This window comes from Acomys minous, assembly GCF_964271855.1.
Source record: "Acomys minous genome assembly, chromosome: 14".
Taxonomy (NCBI): domain Eukaryota; kingdom Metazoa; phylum Chordata; class Mammalia; order Rodentia; family Muridae; genus Acomys; species Acomys minous.
In genome coordinates, this window is record NC_140496.1 from 88,093,189 (window position 1) to 88,111,012 (window position 17,824).

At 41.2% G+C, this 17,824-nt stretch overlaps 1 protein-coding gene and 1 long non-coding RNA gene across 2 annotated transcripts in view; both read right to left on the bottom strand.

Annotated features, from left to right (window-relative positions):
* Window positions 1-1,524: 1,524 nt before the first annotated feature.
* Window positions 1,525-7,557, bottom strand: LOC311582267. The gene is made up of 3 exons (XR_014774059.1): window positions 5,880-7,557; window positions 3,848-3,922; window positions 1,525-2,792 (listed from the first exon to the last, which is right to left on the bottom strand). It is a non-coding gene; the product is annotated as an uncharacterized lncRNA (long non-coding RNA).
* Window positions 7,558-8,117: 560 nt separating this feature from the next.
* GSTCD (glutathione S-transferase C-terminal domain containing) overlaps window positions 8,118-17,824 on the bottom strand; it is a 101,153-nt gene continuing 91,446 nt past the window's right edge. Inside the window, exons 13-14 of the transcript XR_014774058.1 lie at window positions 16,548-16,613; window positions 8,118-10,112 (exon numbers count right to left, since the gene is read on the bottom strand). The gene's annotated coding sequence lies outside the window, so the exon portion shown is untranslated. The remainder of the gene's footprint in view (window positions 10,113-16,547; window positions 16,614-17,824) is intronic.

Sequence of the window (17,824 nt, forward strand, 5' to 3'; positions counted from 1 at the left end):
CCGTGCCACGCCTGTCATTCTTCATCAAGGAAAGTGGAGCATCTTCACACTGGAGAACAGGGGAAAGTAGAAAGCGCGCCATAAATTTTACAACTCATTTTCAACCAAGGAATTGAATTACAGAATATGATGGCCTGACTTTCTCGGAGGCAGTATATATCTAAGTTGATAGTGTAATTAATGTGGAGCTTAAATGTCGGCTGTCTCAGAAGAGTGAACACAAATCTTGGATGGAAGTATTTCAAGGCAGATGTCGTCATCAAATATTCCCGTGCAATGGCTGCCGTTATACACGTAGTCTTAACACACTGCGGCTTCGTTTGTAGGTGTGTATGATCGAAGCGGGCTCACGCTGGCTACTTAAAGGTAACCTTCTTGTTTAGCTGCTCATTTTGGAACACAGGAGGAGGAAGATAGTACAACAACAGAAATAACAAAAAGCCTACACATACGTGGAAACTAAACAACTCTCCGCTACATGACACCTGGGTCAGGGAAGAAATAAAGAAAGAAATTAAGGACTTCCTAAAATTCAATGAAAATGAAGGAACAACATACCCAAATTTGTGGGATACATTGAAAGCAGTGCTAAGAGGAAAATTCATAGCACTAAGTGCCTTTAAAAAGAAATTGGAAACATCACACATAAGCAACTTAACAACACAGCTGGAAGTCCTAGGGAAAAAAAAAAAGGACTCATGAGGAATTAGTGCCTGAAACAGAAGAGTCTCCAGGAACTGGCATCTTTTCCCTCTGGGGCTACATACTCTTTCGCCGGTGTTTTTCTAATTCCTCTACTTGATCCACATCTAGTCTGCAAACTGCCTGTTCTCGTGGCCCTTCTAGGCATGGCCACCAATCGCTCTCATCCTCCTGGGCCTTGGATGCATGTCTAGTCACATTACCACCCAAAAGGAGGCTGCAGCCCTCAAGAGAAAAATACTCAACCTTGCCTGGCTTTGGATTTATTTGGTATAACCACGGAGTCTGTTTTTTTGGAGGGGGAAGAGAACTGAAAGAAACTTCAACATTGTTGTGACCTGGACAATGTTTCCATGTCTGAGATGTATCAGAAAATTTTACATTACTACAACAGACAAGTTCACATTCGGGGACATTGGCAGAAACAAGACAGATTAAGAGGGATATTTGTTGTATCTGTAAACAATTCACAACTAAATGAGTGATTAATATTTTTATTTTATGTAAATGCCTGTATGTCTGAATGTTGATGTGTCTGTGTACCACATGAGTGTCTAGTACCCAAGGAGGCAAGAAGGGGGCATAAGATCCCCTGGAATTCCAAGCAGTTGTGAGCCACTATGTGGATACTGAGAACTGAACCCAGGTCCTCTGCAAGAGTAGCAAGTGCTCTTAACTGCTAAACCATCTCCAGCCCTACTGAGATTTAAGTTCATACATTTCTTTCCACTAATTATGTGAACTTCTAATGTTGAAATAAAAATTTCTGTACATTTGAATGCTAAACAAAGATTTTTATTTTGTATTTTAAAATGACAGGATATGACACATTTTGTGAAGAATAATAGGTTAGTACTTATGTTAGGAACAATTGTCAAACTGTAGTTTTATTTATTTATTCTTATTTTGCTTAATTAACATAATTTAAGTAAGTAGCATTGCTGACAGGGCCCTGCGTCTGGGGAGGTCAGAGGGCAATTTGCAGGAATCTGTTCTCTCTTTCTACCTTACAGGTCCCAGAGCTCAAACTCACGTCACCAGGCCTTTGGGTAGGTCCTTTCCCCACTCAGCCATGTGTCAGCCTTCCATGATTTTAAGGCAAAGCACCCCTTTCCTGTGACATAGCCTAATGGAGATGCTGTGAAAAACTTCAGAGCTCTAAGTGCAGAGACCATTTTACATTTTCCCCATGAGTCTTGTGTAAACTAGAAAGGGCCTCTGAGTGCCACCAGGCCTCCCCAACAAGGGGAAGTAGTCAAATAGGGGGGACCAGAGTTCCTGGCACAATCAGCCTCTGCTCTCCACACAAGTATGGACAATGTGCTGTCCATTGGCTAGGTCTGGATAGGGGTTGTAGTTTACTGCATGCATTGTCCTTGATTGATACAGTAGTTTGAGCAGACACCCTTGGGTCAGATCCACCAGCGTTGATGGTCTTCTTGCCTGGTGGCACTCAGAGGAAGGGTAAGCAGGCTACCAGGATGAGACCTAATAGGCTGTGATCATATGTTCTCTTCTGTTACAGACCTAGGGGAGAGGAATAGGGTGAAAGAGGGAGAGAGGGGGGAATGGGAAGATACAAGAGAGGGGATAACAATTGAGATGTAATCTGAATAAATTATTTAAATTTTTAAAAACTAGAAAGGGCCTAGCTCAGGAAGTTTCTAGAAGCTGGGCAGTGACATAGGCCTTTAGTTTCAGATACTTGGGAGGTTGAAGAGGAAGGACTACTTGAGGTTGGACACTCAAGACCACCGTGGACAATGTGGTAAGACAAAAAGCAAACCAAAACCAACAACCAAATCAATGAAAATCAAGCCAGTCATGTGTGGTGGTACACACCTGTGGGCCTGTAATTCCAGCACGTGGGAGGTGGGGGCTGATTCAAGGCCAGATGGGCTTTGTATCAAGACCAAGGGCAACAAAAGCACTCCAAGAGAGGCAGCTCCTGCTGCCACTGTTGTCCTGAACAGAGTGAAAGCTCAGAGCTCAGTCCTGTCCTGTCTCATTTTGGAGGCCTCAGCTGAGTCAAGGAATGTAGGCTTGACTAGCACATCCCAGGACCATCTCGTCAGGAGCAGACTTCATCTCTGGAACAAAGAGCTTCATTGAAATAACATTTTCTAGCCCAAGTAAATAATACTTGAATAATATAACTTTTTAAAATGAAAGTTGAATCATTTTACCTTTCCCAGTAAATCATATACTGTGAAATCTGTTAAATATTAAAATGATTGCATCAAATTTTAAATAAGTGCCGCTTATCATATTATAGTAGAGAACTAGTTTCTGTGAGCATACAGTTGGAAACATTTTCTGAAAGTTTTAAAACCAGAGTTTTATAGAAAGTGTCTCTGATACAGTTTGACATTAATCTTATATGTTACTTTGTATTCTGAGTTTGAAGCATGTGGGACCGTCAATGTCCCTGCATCAGTCACCATGGAAGTGACTTAGGTTTGCATCCTTTGCGTCAAACACTCACGGATCACTTAGTGGCTGCCAACAACAAGGACCATTGTTTCCTATGCTGCGCTCTCCGTTGAAGATGTCTCATTCTACATTCAGCTATGATTCCTTATGAAAGACATATTCTTCCAGGGAGGGATGAAAAGGGATTTGACTGAACAGGAATGTCAGGCATACACTCCCCTGACCTCTCGTCTCCTTGTAGAGAGGAAAAGGGGACTTGGGGCCTCAGTAGACCCTGCAGTCCATTTGCAGGAAAAACAACACTGCAGGCAGTTCAGATGGCCTTTGGGATTCAGAGAAGGGACCTGGAACCCAGTAAAGTTCAGTTACGCACGTTGCTAGCCAAGAAGCAGTTTATAACTTTGGCTTGACTCATTCCAAAGACCTGTGCAGGGTTCTCTGTCCACTGCGCCCTGTGGTGGAGTGTTTTCACAGATTCATATGGGAAATGTGTGTCTGAATTAATTGTAACACAACTCAATGGAAATACTTCATTCTGAGCTGTGTACATATCTAGCAGGGTGGAGTGATAGGAACGTTTTTATTCTATCACCACAAACACATTCTCTGTAATATCATGACAATCCACTTTCCACTGTAAAAGAGGAGATAATAGCTAATAATAAGCTGGCTAGAAAGCCTTATGCAGTAAACTCCGCTAACATGGACTCACGGGCATTGTTGTGTGATCGCATAAAACTGTCACAAAGGCTTCTGCACATTCTCCGGCTGACAGCACTGTGAAAGTCTGAGAAAAGGACATTGTTTTATGTTTTGGGGTTCTGAAGGCATTTGTACTAGAGAAAGAAAACTTGAAAGTCACAGTCAACTGACTAGGTAAAAGGTGAGAGCTGGGGCTGTGGAGATTGCTCAGTGCTTAAATGTGCTTATGTCTGGCACAAGGGGATTCCCACTGGATCAAGCTGGTTATGAGCTCTGAGTTCAACTGAGTTCACCCTCAGTCAATAAGGTAGAGGGTGATGGAGGAAGGCTTCCAATACTAACTGGCCTCCACCTTTCATCACGTATCCCTACACATCTATGCTCACATGCATATAAGTATACATACACACAAGCACACACACACCATACATGCATGCATATGCATATGCATAAGAAAAAAGAGTGTGCATGCTAAGATTATCCCAAGAGCATCTTTGCCTCAGATCAGCTCTGAACTAGTGAAAACCAAGACATGTGATGACTAAGTTTTATCAAGACAGGGGGAGTCTTGCCCAAAGCAGTACAAGGCCTCTGAGCCAGAGGTGGGAGTTATCCTTGGTCTTTCTCTGAGCCTTGCCCCAGGACTTTCCTTACTTTATTTATTAGGGAATCCTCATAGAGACGCAGACCTTTCACTAAGAGGCCAAGCCTAGTCCTATAGATGAGAGAGATATGGATGTAAAAGGTGTATTAGAAGTGTCAACAAGAAATATTTCTAGCAGGGTTTGGTGGTGCACGCCTATAATCCTAGCACTTGGGGAGGCAGAGGCAGGTGGATTTCTGTGAGTTCATGGCCAGCCTGGTCTGCAAAGCGAGTCCAAGACAGCCAAGGCTATGCAGAGAAACCCCATCTTGAACCCTCCCAAAAAGAAAAAAGAAATATTTCTAATGCTAATAAATATTTGAATGTTACATTTGTGATTTAAAGTAAAGAGGCTATTTGATTCATTAAATATTTTCAGTAAGCTTATTGTGTTTACGTGAATAAATAGGACAAAATAGAAGAAGGAAATCATTGGAAAATCAGACATTTCTTTATCCTCAGATGATAATGTTTTTTAAAGTTAGCTAGCTAGTTGGTGTTTCACACAGCCCAGGTTGATGTCAGGCTTGCTTGCTTGCTACATTGAGTCAAGAGTGACTCTGAACTTTAAATTCTCCTACCTCTACCTTCAGAGTGCTGGACATACAAGCATGTGTCACCATACCAAGTGTATGGAGTATTGGAAATTTAACTTAGTGCCTCATGAATGCTAGGCAAGCACTCTTTATCAAGTGAGCTGAAGTCCTAGACTTAGCTAGATTGATTAAAAATATTTCTGTAACTATTGAGTATGTGTATACATGAGATGTATGCTTACCAGCACACAGGCCATAGCATGTGTGTAAAGGTCAGAGGAGAACTTTGTGTAGTTGGTTCTGTCTTCCAACCTTTACATGGGTTCTAGGGGTTGAACTCAGGTCACTAGGTGTAGAGGAATTTTAATCTAGTAATGTGACTGCTTTGGCAAGGGATCACATCCAAAAACCTTCTAGGTCTATGTGATCCAGATGGAATACAGACATGCCTTTAATCCCTCTGACTGGAATACAGACACACCCTTAGTACATACCTTTAGTCCCAAACAATCATGTCTAATTGAGGGACAGACAAAGTGATGAATCAGAGAAAAATATGACAGAACGAGTCAGAGATAGGATACATCCAATTCTCACAAGAGCAGTGTAGAAAGAGACAGGAGAGTTGAGTTCAGTGCCGTTCAGTTGAGTGTAGTTGGGTGCAGTTGAGTTTGTACAGTTCCACTCAGTTTGTACAGTCAGTGTGTGGTTCAGTTTGTGGAGTTCAGAGGTAATTTTTCCAAGTGGAACAATCCAGTCAGAAGCTGGATTTAATCAGTCATCTTGGAGAGGAATTTGATCCAGAACAGCTGAGTTGAACCAGCCAGCCAGAGTTCAGAAAGAACTAGAAAGGGTGAGCTTACTCAGTAGTAAGTCCTGGAGGCTGAAAACATTCTAACCCTGGGTTATGAGACAGAGGCTGGAAGATGAAGCCTTCAAGGTCCAGGTTTGTAGAAGATTAGATTGTACGAAGGCTAGAAGCTAGGGATAGATAGAAATAGATATGTAACGCTTGGGTACAGTTCTCATCTTATCCCTTCATCTAAGGAAATAAAAACATTTATAAGTAGGCCCACATATCAGGTACTGTTACCCACTGAACCTTCTAGCCAAACTCAGATCATTGGTTTTGGAAATTTTCCATTTGTTCAAATATTTGTTTCAGTAAACCTTAGGGAGGGCATAGGGACAAAGTACCTTTCATGAAGACATCTATGATGGTATGTGCAAAGGAACTGCAAGAGTGAAGACCTGAACAGAGTCACAGTGATAAAAAGAGCCTAGAACTCTGAGAAACACAGTGATGGGATATGTGTTGAGGTGGAACTGAAAGTAAACGAGTAAGTAAGTGTGGTCTTCATCCTAGCACTCCTACTTGGGAACACTCTCAGTGGAGGCAGTGTTAAGACTGCCCTTCAGATAATGCTGTTAATCCCAGTGCTTCTCCCTGTTGTCACTGCCAATCAGGACCAGGACATCTGCTCTTTGAGGTTGCCATTTTGCCATACTGTTTTGACAGGTGCCAACTTTTGTTCACTTCCTAAAACCCATGGAATCAAGATGCTCAAGACAGGAGAGCTGAGGAGAAATGAGAAAGAAACACTGGATCCCCTAGGACAATTCATCACTAGGGTGCTAGACAGGCATGCTCTGAATGAGGTTTATAACCATTCCTGTGGGCCTATAGTTGTTTATTGATGTTAGCAGGATGGCTCCTAGTACAAAGATAGCAGGGCCTTCCTGGCTCATATCCTAAGTCTCCTCAGGCCATTTCCTCATTCAAGTCCATGACTTTACCTGGTAGAAATAGCTCCTGACTCATAGTCTTAGTTGGTAGAGCCAACTCTTCCCTCTCATTGCCATTTCAGAAAGAAACTCAGGGACATAAAGTGATTACAGTAAATCACAATGGATGCTAAATATCCCCAACTACAACCTTATCTAGCAAAATGAATCTTACTTTTGCAATGTTTAGGAGATAAAAATACCCAGAAACAGTTCACTTGCAGAAAAAAAAATGCAATAGTAAAACTCAAAAGTAGCAGCTGCTTGTAATTCAGCTACTTGGGAGGCTGAGGCAGAAGCATTGTGAGTTGGCAGCTCACTCAGCTTATAGTGAACAACCCTGTCCCTAAAATAGAACTAACTGCACAATAGTCTAAATGATAGAACATGTGGATATTTATATTTCATATTTACATATATGAAATCCGTGGGCTATGTGTTTAGAAAGCTACTTGAAAAAATATATATATTTGAATGTTATGTCTCTGGATGTTTCCTCATTAATATGGCAGTTATTCAGAAACTCAATTTGTAAAAATTTTAAATTATTTGTTTTGTTGTTTTACATTTACTATTTATTTTATGTGTATGTTTGCTTTGCCTGAATATATGTCTGTGAACCGCATGTACGCATGGTGCCCTCAGAGGCAAGATGTGGGCATTATATCCTTCAGAACTGCATGGAGTTGCAAGATGCCATGCAGGTGCTGGAAACTGAACCTCAGTCCTCTAGAAGAGGGGCTACTGCTCTTAACCACTGAGCCATCTCGGTCAGGCCTGCTTTGTCATTGCTGCAGAGTTCCTTTGAAAAGAGATAGAAATTATTGTGAATTGAAACAAATTCTATTTAAGCATAGGGAAATGATTCTAGAAATAACAGCTAGGTGAATAAATGTTTGCTTTCTGATGAATATCTAGCCACAAATATTTTTCTAATCATGTTAATATGCAGGCAGAAGTAAGAGGGTTGAGTATTAAGCATTTTTTGGTGCATTTGTACAAAATATCATGTTTAGCAAGTGAATTTTAAATTGTTGACAGATTTCTTTGAGGGAAAAATAGCTTTTTGCCTGGCCTGTGCTACCCTGAGCAGAGGGCATATGGAAGAGGAGGGCAGTGCAGATACTCAGGACAAGAAAGCTCTGTTTTGCCTGACACGATGACACAGGGCATTAATTCCAGCACTCGGTGAGACAGAGGCAGGCAAATCGCTGTGAATTTGGGGCCAGTCTGATCTACAAAGTGAGTTCAGGACAGCCAGGGCTACACAGAGAAACCCTGTCTCTGGGGGGAAAAAGCACCACTTATTTTTCTCTTAGACACAACCGGATGGACAGCACTAGGAGAGACAGAGCACAGAGGAGGAAGTCCCTTTAATCCCCTGTGACAGGGTCCTATGCCAGGACCTCAAGTGAGCAGATACTACTGTGAAGCCAGCTCTGATTGTCCTTTGCCTGTGTAGGGTTGGCCTTTCCCAACTGCTAAAGCCAAATAGTAAAATAGTTTGCCTTTTTTTGGTTAAAATCTCTCTCTTTTAGTCTCATTTCCTCATTGTCATCATTAATCCCAAAATGTGTTGCTTTTCAAAAGTATGATAGTATGTGACAAGTTCTTTCATTTCCCAGACTTCACGTCCTTTGGTTGCCAGACAAGTACAGCAAGTGCGATGATCGCTAACCCTCTCCCAGATTTGAAGTGCGAAGAGCAGCCTAGGGTTCTGGACCTGGCCTGTCACCAGAACCACCGCGAGACTTGTGCTTCCCCAGTTCCGACTCACTCAATCAGCTAGCAGTTATTGAGGGCCTTGGGCTAAGTGCCGGGTACACAACGATGGAGGAACCAGACATAGTCTGATCCTGCCCCATTATTTACAGAAAAGGCAGATGAACCCACCAATACATGTGTTTTGAAATACAGCTCTGAAAATTGCAGTTCTGAGAGGCAAAGTGTCAGGCCAAATGCACACAGAAGGTATTTCCAAAGGGCCCGTTTTCATTTTCTTGGGCTATAACAGCTTTATAATCTGAGAAATATTTCTACTTTTTACTATAACTTTTAAATAGTTTTTCTAAAATGTGCAATGTGTCTGCACACACACATATGATAGAAACATAAATGTTAACAGGAAGAAAGCATGCCATACATGTAGATATAGATGTTGCTGTTAGGTGTGGTTTTAACAAGTTAACATTGGTTCTTGATTGGATAACTGTAGACGACATCGGCATAAGTCAAAAGCAAAATTATATTTGAAATGAAATGAGAGTGATATTTTATTTTAGATTTTATATAAATCAATACATTGTTGACTGACTTAAGTGAAATTTAATTCTACTTATTCATTTCGTGAGTTTTATAATTTTACCTATTCCTATGTGTTGTATCAGTGTTCTGTTGCTGTGAAGAGATACCACAACAATGTCAACTGTGATGAAAGAGAGCATTTAACTGGGATCGTCTTGCAGTTTTAGAGATTTAGTCCATTGTCATCATGGCAGGAAGCATGGTGGCGCCCAGACAGGCATGGTGCTGGAGAAATAGTATAGTGTTCTACATCCAGATCTGCAGGCAGCAGCAAGGGAGAGAACTAGGTGTGGCTTGGGCTCTTGACCTCAGAGCCCATCTCCAGTGACATACTTCTCCCAACAAGGCCACACCTACTAACCTTTTCAAGTAATGACCGAGCATTCAGATGCGTGAGCTGATGGGGGCCATTGCTATTCACACCACCACGCCAGGTATAATACTTTGAATCAAAATGAAATATTTTACTTGGTGACCTATGTTTCATGCCTGCTGAGCTATTCAACTTTATTTCCCTTTAAGTAATATTAGCAACATAAAACAAGTGAAGAATATTTCTTTTTAAGCCTCCCAAATTACAAATTGAATAGGGAAAACAACTCGACCTAGTTCAGGAGGTGTAACTACAGGAGACACTACAGATAAATGTTAACCAAGGGGCTATGAATAGTGAACCCTTAATTCCTTACTTTGCAGATTAGAATCTCTATCACAATTTTCCCTATGAACACCCATATTCCAATACATTCAGTTAAAAAGAAAGAGCTAGCTTTAAAAAACACTATCTATTCAAATTAAGGCTCCAGTCATGTGACTTGCCTTATCTGATTACCACTGCTATAGGCAAGCAGAGCTTGGATGCTTTACAAAGAGATTTATTTTCTCACAGTTTTGGAGGGAAAGAAGTCCAAGATCAAGTGGCAGCCTATTGTGAGGTGTTCCGTGTTCCCAGGATATTGTCTCTTGCTTCATCTTCACATGGAAGAAGGAAGAAGGATGGCAAGATGCTAAGAGACCAACAAAAGCAGGAAGTGAGTAATCAACCTTGAACTTAAAGAGTAGGGGAAGGGAACAGTAGCTCCTGGAGACTGGGACCTTGGGACCCCACAGAGAGCCATGGTTAAGTCATACAGAGCATCAAAGTCACTTTGACTGAAGCAGGGAGCAGGAAGCAGGGAGCACACTACTGCTTTCTGCCTTCTGATTTCCTGTTGATGTTTCCTCAGCTTCTTGGGGGATAGTGGATAGTGGGTTTATGGACAATTTTAGCAAAGTCCAGATCCTCTAAACCAGTAGGCTCAGAAAAGACAAAGTATCATGAAAACTTAAAGCAACACTCCATTTTTAGGCATAGTTCACTTACTTTTTAGATCATTGACTGTTGGTTTTTTTTTGTTTTTTGTTTTGTATTAATTTTTTATTGATTTTTTTCTTAGTTTCACATCTTGCACCCCAGTTTCACTCATCTCTCTCCGCTATATCTGACCTTCACCCTAGCAGCATCCCTGCCAATATAAAAAAACACACAAACAAAACCAAATGAACAAAACAAAACAAAGCACAAAAAACATCTTGTCGTGGAAGCTATAGTGTCTCACAGATCTGTGACTGCTGTAATAACTGGTCTTAGCGAGTCCTTTGGATTGAGAGACACCTAGGAGATTAGGAAAGCTTGCCCCTAAGAGTGTCTGTGAGAGCATTTCTGGAGGTGATTAAAATCATAAGAGCTCTGACCTAGTGAATGGCTTAAAATTTGAATAGACTACCTATGGAGGTAGTGGAAATGTAGAAGATGGAGGCTGGTTAGAGGAAGTAGGCCACTGGTGTCCTCCAGTTAGTGCTGGGCTCTGTTTCATGGCTGCTATGATATGAACTTCCTGCTCTACCACGCTTCTCCCATTGTGACAGAGCAATGCTTCTGAAATTGTGAGCCATGATAAATCCTTCCCCTTTAGGTTGTTTATTTGGCATTTGGTCCCAACAATGAAAATTCCAATGACTGTTTTGCTTACAGAACAATTTGTATTTGCTATATTTTTACTAAATCCCAGTTGCAAGAATGTATTCATTCATGTGGTTTCTCCTGCTATTATATTGTTCATAGGAAATTATAGGAAAAAGTTAAGTCAAATGTTTTAAAAGATATTGTAGATTAGCATTAAGTTGCTCCCCCTTTTTTTAGTATAATGTAGAATTAGGCTTTGATGAGTAACATAAATGGATCAGTAGGGAACCCAAGCTAAGAGCACATTTCTTCCTGTGATGAAGAGTTGGCCAGAGAGTTATAGCATTTCTATTGCTAGCATGGACTAGTCAACACTCACAGGAAGAACGTACCTCTTAGTGATTTAGTAATTGAAATGACAAGATACACTTTACAAATTCAGCATGACAAAGGTGTGACCATCACTGTTAAGGCTGCTGGGAAGGTGGATGAACACATCGCCTTCGGACGCTGCAAGATGAAGAGGACAGTGGCCCACATGCCATCGCCTAACAGATGACAACTGGTACCCAGCTAGCTTACATTCAGGGGACTTTCACAAGGTTACTTGGAAGGTCTAGTTCCCATGTCACAAAGCACAGATGTCATTGCCAGGAGCTCACATAATACAAGAGTAGTGAAATGGAAAGACCAAAGGCAATTTGATCCAGAATGACAGATCGGATGTCATATTAATGTTCTGTACATCCAAGAAAGTAGTATGTCTTTCCAAGGAAAACACTGGAGACCTCACACTGGAATCTTAGAATCACAAGGAAATAGACTGGTTGCCAGCTTTCAAAGAGTAATAAACTAGCAGGTTTTTATAGCAGAAGACCTAAAAATGTCCTGTTTCCAGCTAGTTGTCTCATGATAAAATGTTGGCAAAAGTATAGCATAGGAGGCTGGCATTAAATTCTGATTCAAGGTAAATACTAGCCATTAGTGTATTTGCAGTTATTTTCAAGAGACCAGGATGAACTTTATTCTTCACAATTTTAGTGTCCATCATATATAATGTATGAATGACTTGAAGATTAAGAAGAGACTGTGTGACTGTACAAAGTGTGCTTCTCCATTACACCACCAACTGCTTTTCCTTCACAATTCCTAGAGCATAATAAAATTACCAACAGCTCTAAGCCTGGGTAGTTTTTGTTTTTTGAGACATTTTGTACCTCAGGCTGGTCTGGTCTTTGACCCATTTCCATTTCTATCAGACTATCTGTCCTCATTTGGCAAGATCACTGGAAATACTAGCCTCCAGCCCTTGTGAGGTAATTTACATTTATTTTGTTAGATGGCCAGTCTTGATTCTAAGTATGCTACAAACATGGAGAGGTTTTTCCTCCTCTCCCCCCTCCTTCTCCTCTTTCTCTTCGCTTTCCTTCTCCTAACCCTCCTAAGTTTTAAAAACAGTCTTACCATGTTTCCTAGGCTGGCTGGGAATTGCTGAGGGTACCTGATCTCTTGGCTCAGCTTCAGTAGCTGGGCTTATAGGCAGGTGCCATCACATCCCACATGGCACTCTCATTTCAGAAAACAGTACTTTGATCTCTCCCTATCCTCCAAGAACTGAAGGGCTTCTCATTTCAAGACTGTTATAGGATAATATTTGTATTTAGAAATTAATAAATGGTTTGTGTTTTGTTCTAATTTGTGTTTGTTGCAGTGATAAAACACTGAACGAAGGCAACACGCACAGGGAACGGTTTATTTGGCTTACAGGTTACTGTCCACCATTTAGGGAAGCGGAGGCAGAACCTGGAGGCGGGCACTGCAGCAGAGACCACAGAGGAACACTGCTTGTTGGCTTGCTTACTACCTTTCTTCCACAGCTGGACCCTCCTACACCACTTAACAGTTAAGAACATGCCTCACAGACAGGATCACAGAGCAATCTGATCTAGATAATTCTTCAGCTGAGGTTCCCTCTTATCAGGTGACTAGGTTCGTGTCAAGTATGTACTATAAAAGTATCCATAGACAGCACAGGGGTAAAAACTAAGCACAGTAGCACACATTTCTAATCTGAGTAAGATGGAGAGTTCAAAGCCTGCCTGGGAAATATATAGATACTTGTACTGGCTGCTTTCATGTCAACCTGACCCAGGTTAGAGTCATCAGAGAGGAAGGAGCCTTGGCTGAGGAAAAGCCTGCAAGAAATCCAGCTGTAAGGCATTTTCTCAGTTAGGGATGAATAGGCAAAGGGCTGAGCCTATTGTGTGTGGTGTCATCCCTGGGCTAATGGTCCTGGGTTCTCTAAGAAGATAGGCCAAACAAGCCATGAGGAATAAGCCAGTAAGCAGCACTCCTCCATGGCCTCTGCCTCAGCTCCTGCCTCCAGGTTCCTGCTCTGTTTGAGCTCCATCCTGTCTTCCTTCACTGATGAACAGCAATGTGGAATTATAAGCCAAAGAAACCCTTTTCCCTCCAATTTGCTATTTTGTCATGGTGTTTCATGATAGCAATAGAAACCCTAATTAAGACAATACCATTTCTCAATTTTTTAAAAGGAGCTATGGTGATGAAGACCAGTGATAGAACACTTGCCACCATATGTGAGGTCCTAAAACAATATACATTAAAACAAATCAAAACAACAACTCACAAACAGGCGAGCGTGGTTATTTCCTAAAATAATTTATTAGTAAGAATGCAGCATGATGATTAGCTTTGGCCTTGGGGCTGTAATTTGGGCATCTGTCATTTAATGCTTTCCAGACTAGTTATGAAGTGGAGCGCTCCTCCACTCTGGCCTCAGGACTCTTATACGAAGGAGGGTGAGAAAAGAGAAAGCCTATCTAGAGTATCTGAATGGGAGGAACCATGCAGTGTTGCTTTACTGACAGTGGGAGGGGCTCTGGACCGTAGTTTCTGTCTGCCTCTCAACTACACAAAGAATAAATGAAAGGCAGAAACAACCCTGCAGCTCTGGTAGGGGTGTGGTTTTGGTTTAGGCAGAACACTCCTGTCATCTTTTCTCAGAAACTACACAAATTTTGTTCTAAGTTCCCTCCTCCTGCCACATTCCACAGCCTCTCAACACTGCATTGTTGGGAGACATGGTCTGGAGGGAGGGGCTGCTCTGTGCCTTAGTGGCTTTTAACAGGGCAAAGGCTTTATCTGTTGTGTACACACCTCTGCACTCCTAGGGTGAGGTATAGTCTGTCTATCTTACTGTCTGGTTTTATACAGTGTAAGGTATCTTTTGATTACTAGTACCTCTGGTTTTTTTGTTTGTTTTTGGACACCCTTAGAATACTGTACCACACAAGGCAGGGAACAGCAAGGAACTGGGGAGCTGAGGAAAAGCAGTGCTTGGTGTCTTATTTTCCAGGGTTAAAAACAATAGGTATGTGAAGGACAGGCTAGAGGAGTGCAGGTCGGTGACATATCTTCCTACAAAGAATAACAGGCAATAACTTGTCAGTAAAACATTCCTTTGGAGGAAAACCCACATCCATTTGTTTGGTGTGTCTTTCAGGATAGTGACAAAAGAGTGGGGAGCAAACACACATGATTCCTTACTTCCGTAAGCCACAGTTTTGTAGTGTGCAGGTACAAATTGCAAGTCCCTGGCATGCATATAAAGGGAGGGAATTGTGTAGCAGCTGTGTCTCTGGGTGAGATTAAAGATGCATGCCAGGTACCCAGTTAAGGGGCTTGCATTCTATTATAAAGACTGGCTCCACTGAAGGGGCCTTTTTGTCCCTGTGACCATTGGGCTTTGCTGACTTTTGCTGTGAGGGATTGTCTTATTCAGGAGCTCACCTGGCAGAAGTGGGCACGATGGCAGGACAGCAAGTGGATCTGGCCTAGAAAGCCAGTATTTACCCTAGATTATACTGGAAGACAGTCTCACGCACTCCAATCATTAAACAGATACTTTAAATGATCTGTCAGTAAGAGACTGCCTTCCAGGCTTGATGGGTGTGTGATTGTGTTCATGGGCCCAGACTTCAGGACTTTGTACTTGCACTCCTTAAGGAAGATGTGCTCCTCTGGGCAACTTTGGTCCTAATAAAATGAGGTGTGATGAAGGTCTCTGAGGGTTCTGAGGACTACAGCAAGCGGCCTGAGTAGAACCAGGGCACATTTGTACCCGGGAAGAACAACCATACCTGAAGCCTCAGATGGGGATGGCGGGATCTGCTTTACTCAGATGAAGGGATAAGATAAAGCAAATATGAGAACCCCTCAAATTCTTAACTGCTGCCAGTATTTGCCAGCTATCTCCCTGTCATATACGCTCTTAAATATTGGCTCCCTAGCCAGGTGTAATGGCACAGGCCTTCAATCCCAGAACTTAGGAGGCAGCAGTAGGTGGATATCTATGAATTGAAGGCTAGCCTGGTCTACAAAGAGAGTTCCAAGAGAGCCAAGGCTGCACAGAGAAAACGTGTCTCAAAAAACCAAAAATAAATAAATGAATAAAAGAAGCGAAAAGCTCTTGAACACACACATACACACACACACACACACACACACACACACACACACACACACACACACACACGTCATACAAACCATAGTAACAGAGCAGCAGTTGCTAGGTCTCCCAGATGACTATGAGGCAGAAATGGCCAGGGATGTTCCTTCCCTTCCATTTGACCATAAACTCTCAATACACATTTAATAATAACCAACAGGTTTTTGATTGCTCTGGCTCATTATTAGAGATACCCATGGGTGCTTCTCACCAGTAACACAAATTTACACCACATTTTAAATTATAACAGGGAGATAGGAAAGCACAGAGAATTGAGTATAAGTTTCTGTGCACCCAAATTCTTCAGTTTTACTTTATTGCATCATTTCTTTTCTTAATTTCTTTCTTTCTTTTTTTTTTTTTAAGAGAAAGTATCACTATGTAGTTCTGGTTGGCCTGAAACTCACAGTATAGACCAAGCTTGCCTCATATTCAGAATTCCACTGGACTCTTCCTCCCAAGTGCTGGGATTAGGGATATGTGCCACCGTGCCTCGTGTATTAGTTATTTTCTATTGCTGTAATAAACCACCATGACTAAGGTGCTTTATAAAAGCAATCATTTTATCTAGCTTATGGCTTCAGATGGTTAGAGTCCATGATGGCTGAGAGAAGGAATAGCTGAGACCTCACATCTTGAGACATCCACGATACAGAGAGAAAAACAGCAGTAAAGATCTTCTGAACCCTCAAAGCCTGCTCCCAGTGACACATCTCTACAAGGCCATATTTCCCAATCTGTCTAAAAGAGTTCTACTAGACAAGGACCAAGTGTTCAAACATATGAGTCTATGGGAGCCATTTTTTTAAACCACCACACCTGATATCTACTGTATATTATCAGTATATTTCTAAAACATGTTACTGAAAAGTGATTTTTGATATATAAAACAATGTGTATAAAAATTCCATACAGTAAATGTCTATACATTAAAAAAGTCACTGAAAGAAAAAAGCTTCTAAGTACCTTGCCCATGGCTGCCAGCAAGTCTTCACAAAGAATAAACACTGTCAGTTTCACCTGATCAAAGTCCTAGGTAGATCAAAAAGAGAGATCTAATTTATCTTGACTCTAGGATATTTAGGTGATTCAATGCATTAGACAACAAATTTATAAAATATGATTCAGACCATGTAACTATTAGATGAGAACACAAATTCCTAGAGGGTAAAAAAAAAAAGGGTTTTTCAGTCAGCTAGCTGCCTAACTTTAAAATTTATAACTAGTTTTTAAAAAAGATTTATTTATTATATATACAGTGTTCTGCCTACATGTATGCCTGCACACCAGAAGAGGGCACCAGATCCCATTATAGATGGCTCTGAGCCACCATATGGTTGCTGGGAACCAAACTCAGGACCTCTGGAAGAGCAGGTGGCGCTCTTAACCACTGAGCCATCTTTCCAGCCCCTAAAATTTATAACTAGTTTAAATAAAGAAATGAAGAACCCATTGGAAGAAATGTCCAAGAAAAATGTAACTTTAAAAAGAAATCCAAAAAGAAATGGGAAATCCAAATATACCAACAACTAACAAAGAAACAATATAGCTTAAGTCTAATTCCTATACTTCTAACATAAACATATAAGGTAGCTGCACAGGTCAGTGAATCAGGCACTAAAGATGACCCAGGCTCCAGGGATGGCTCAGAGGTTAAGAGCCCTGGCTGCTCTTCCAGAAACCATGTGTTCGACCCCAAGCACCCACATGGCAGCTCACAACTGTTACTCTGGTTCCATGGGATCTGATAGTTACTAGGCACACACACGATGCGCAGACATACATGTGAGCAATATATCCATACACATCAATAAAATTTAAAAATGAAAGATAAATGCTACCTTAAAAAATATTTTTTAAATGGTGTTAGAAAAACCTCATTGATTTAAACATCATAAACAGGTCAGGATAATGCCAGAAGTGAATAAAGATAAAATTAGGGATAAAAATACTAGCAACAGGGCAAACTTATTTTGAACAATTCAAGGACTCTAAGGACAATTTAACATGGAGCGCTTCTATTGTAGAGTTAGCGCCATGGAACTACTAAAGGGAGGAAGCTAGGTTATTGTTTCAGTGTGCATATCTTAAAAATTGCTAAAAATTTCAGTGTTTCATTGTATAAATGCTCGTATGTAGAATCTTCAGGAATGACACAGTACACTGCTAAAGTGCCATTTTTTTCTAGTCACTCCCACTCAAGAAAAAAGAAAAAAAAAGAAAGAAAGAGGGAAGAAAGTAGG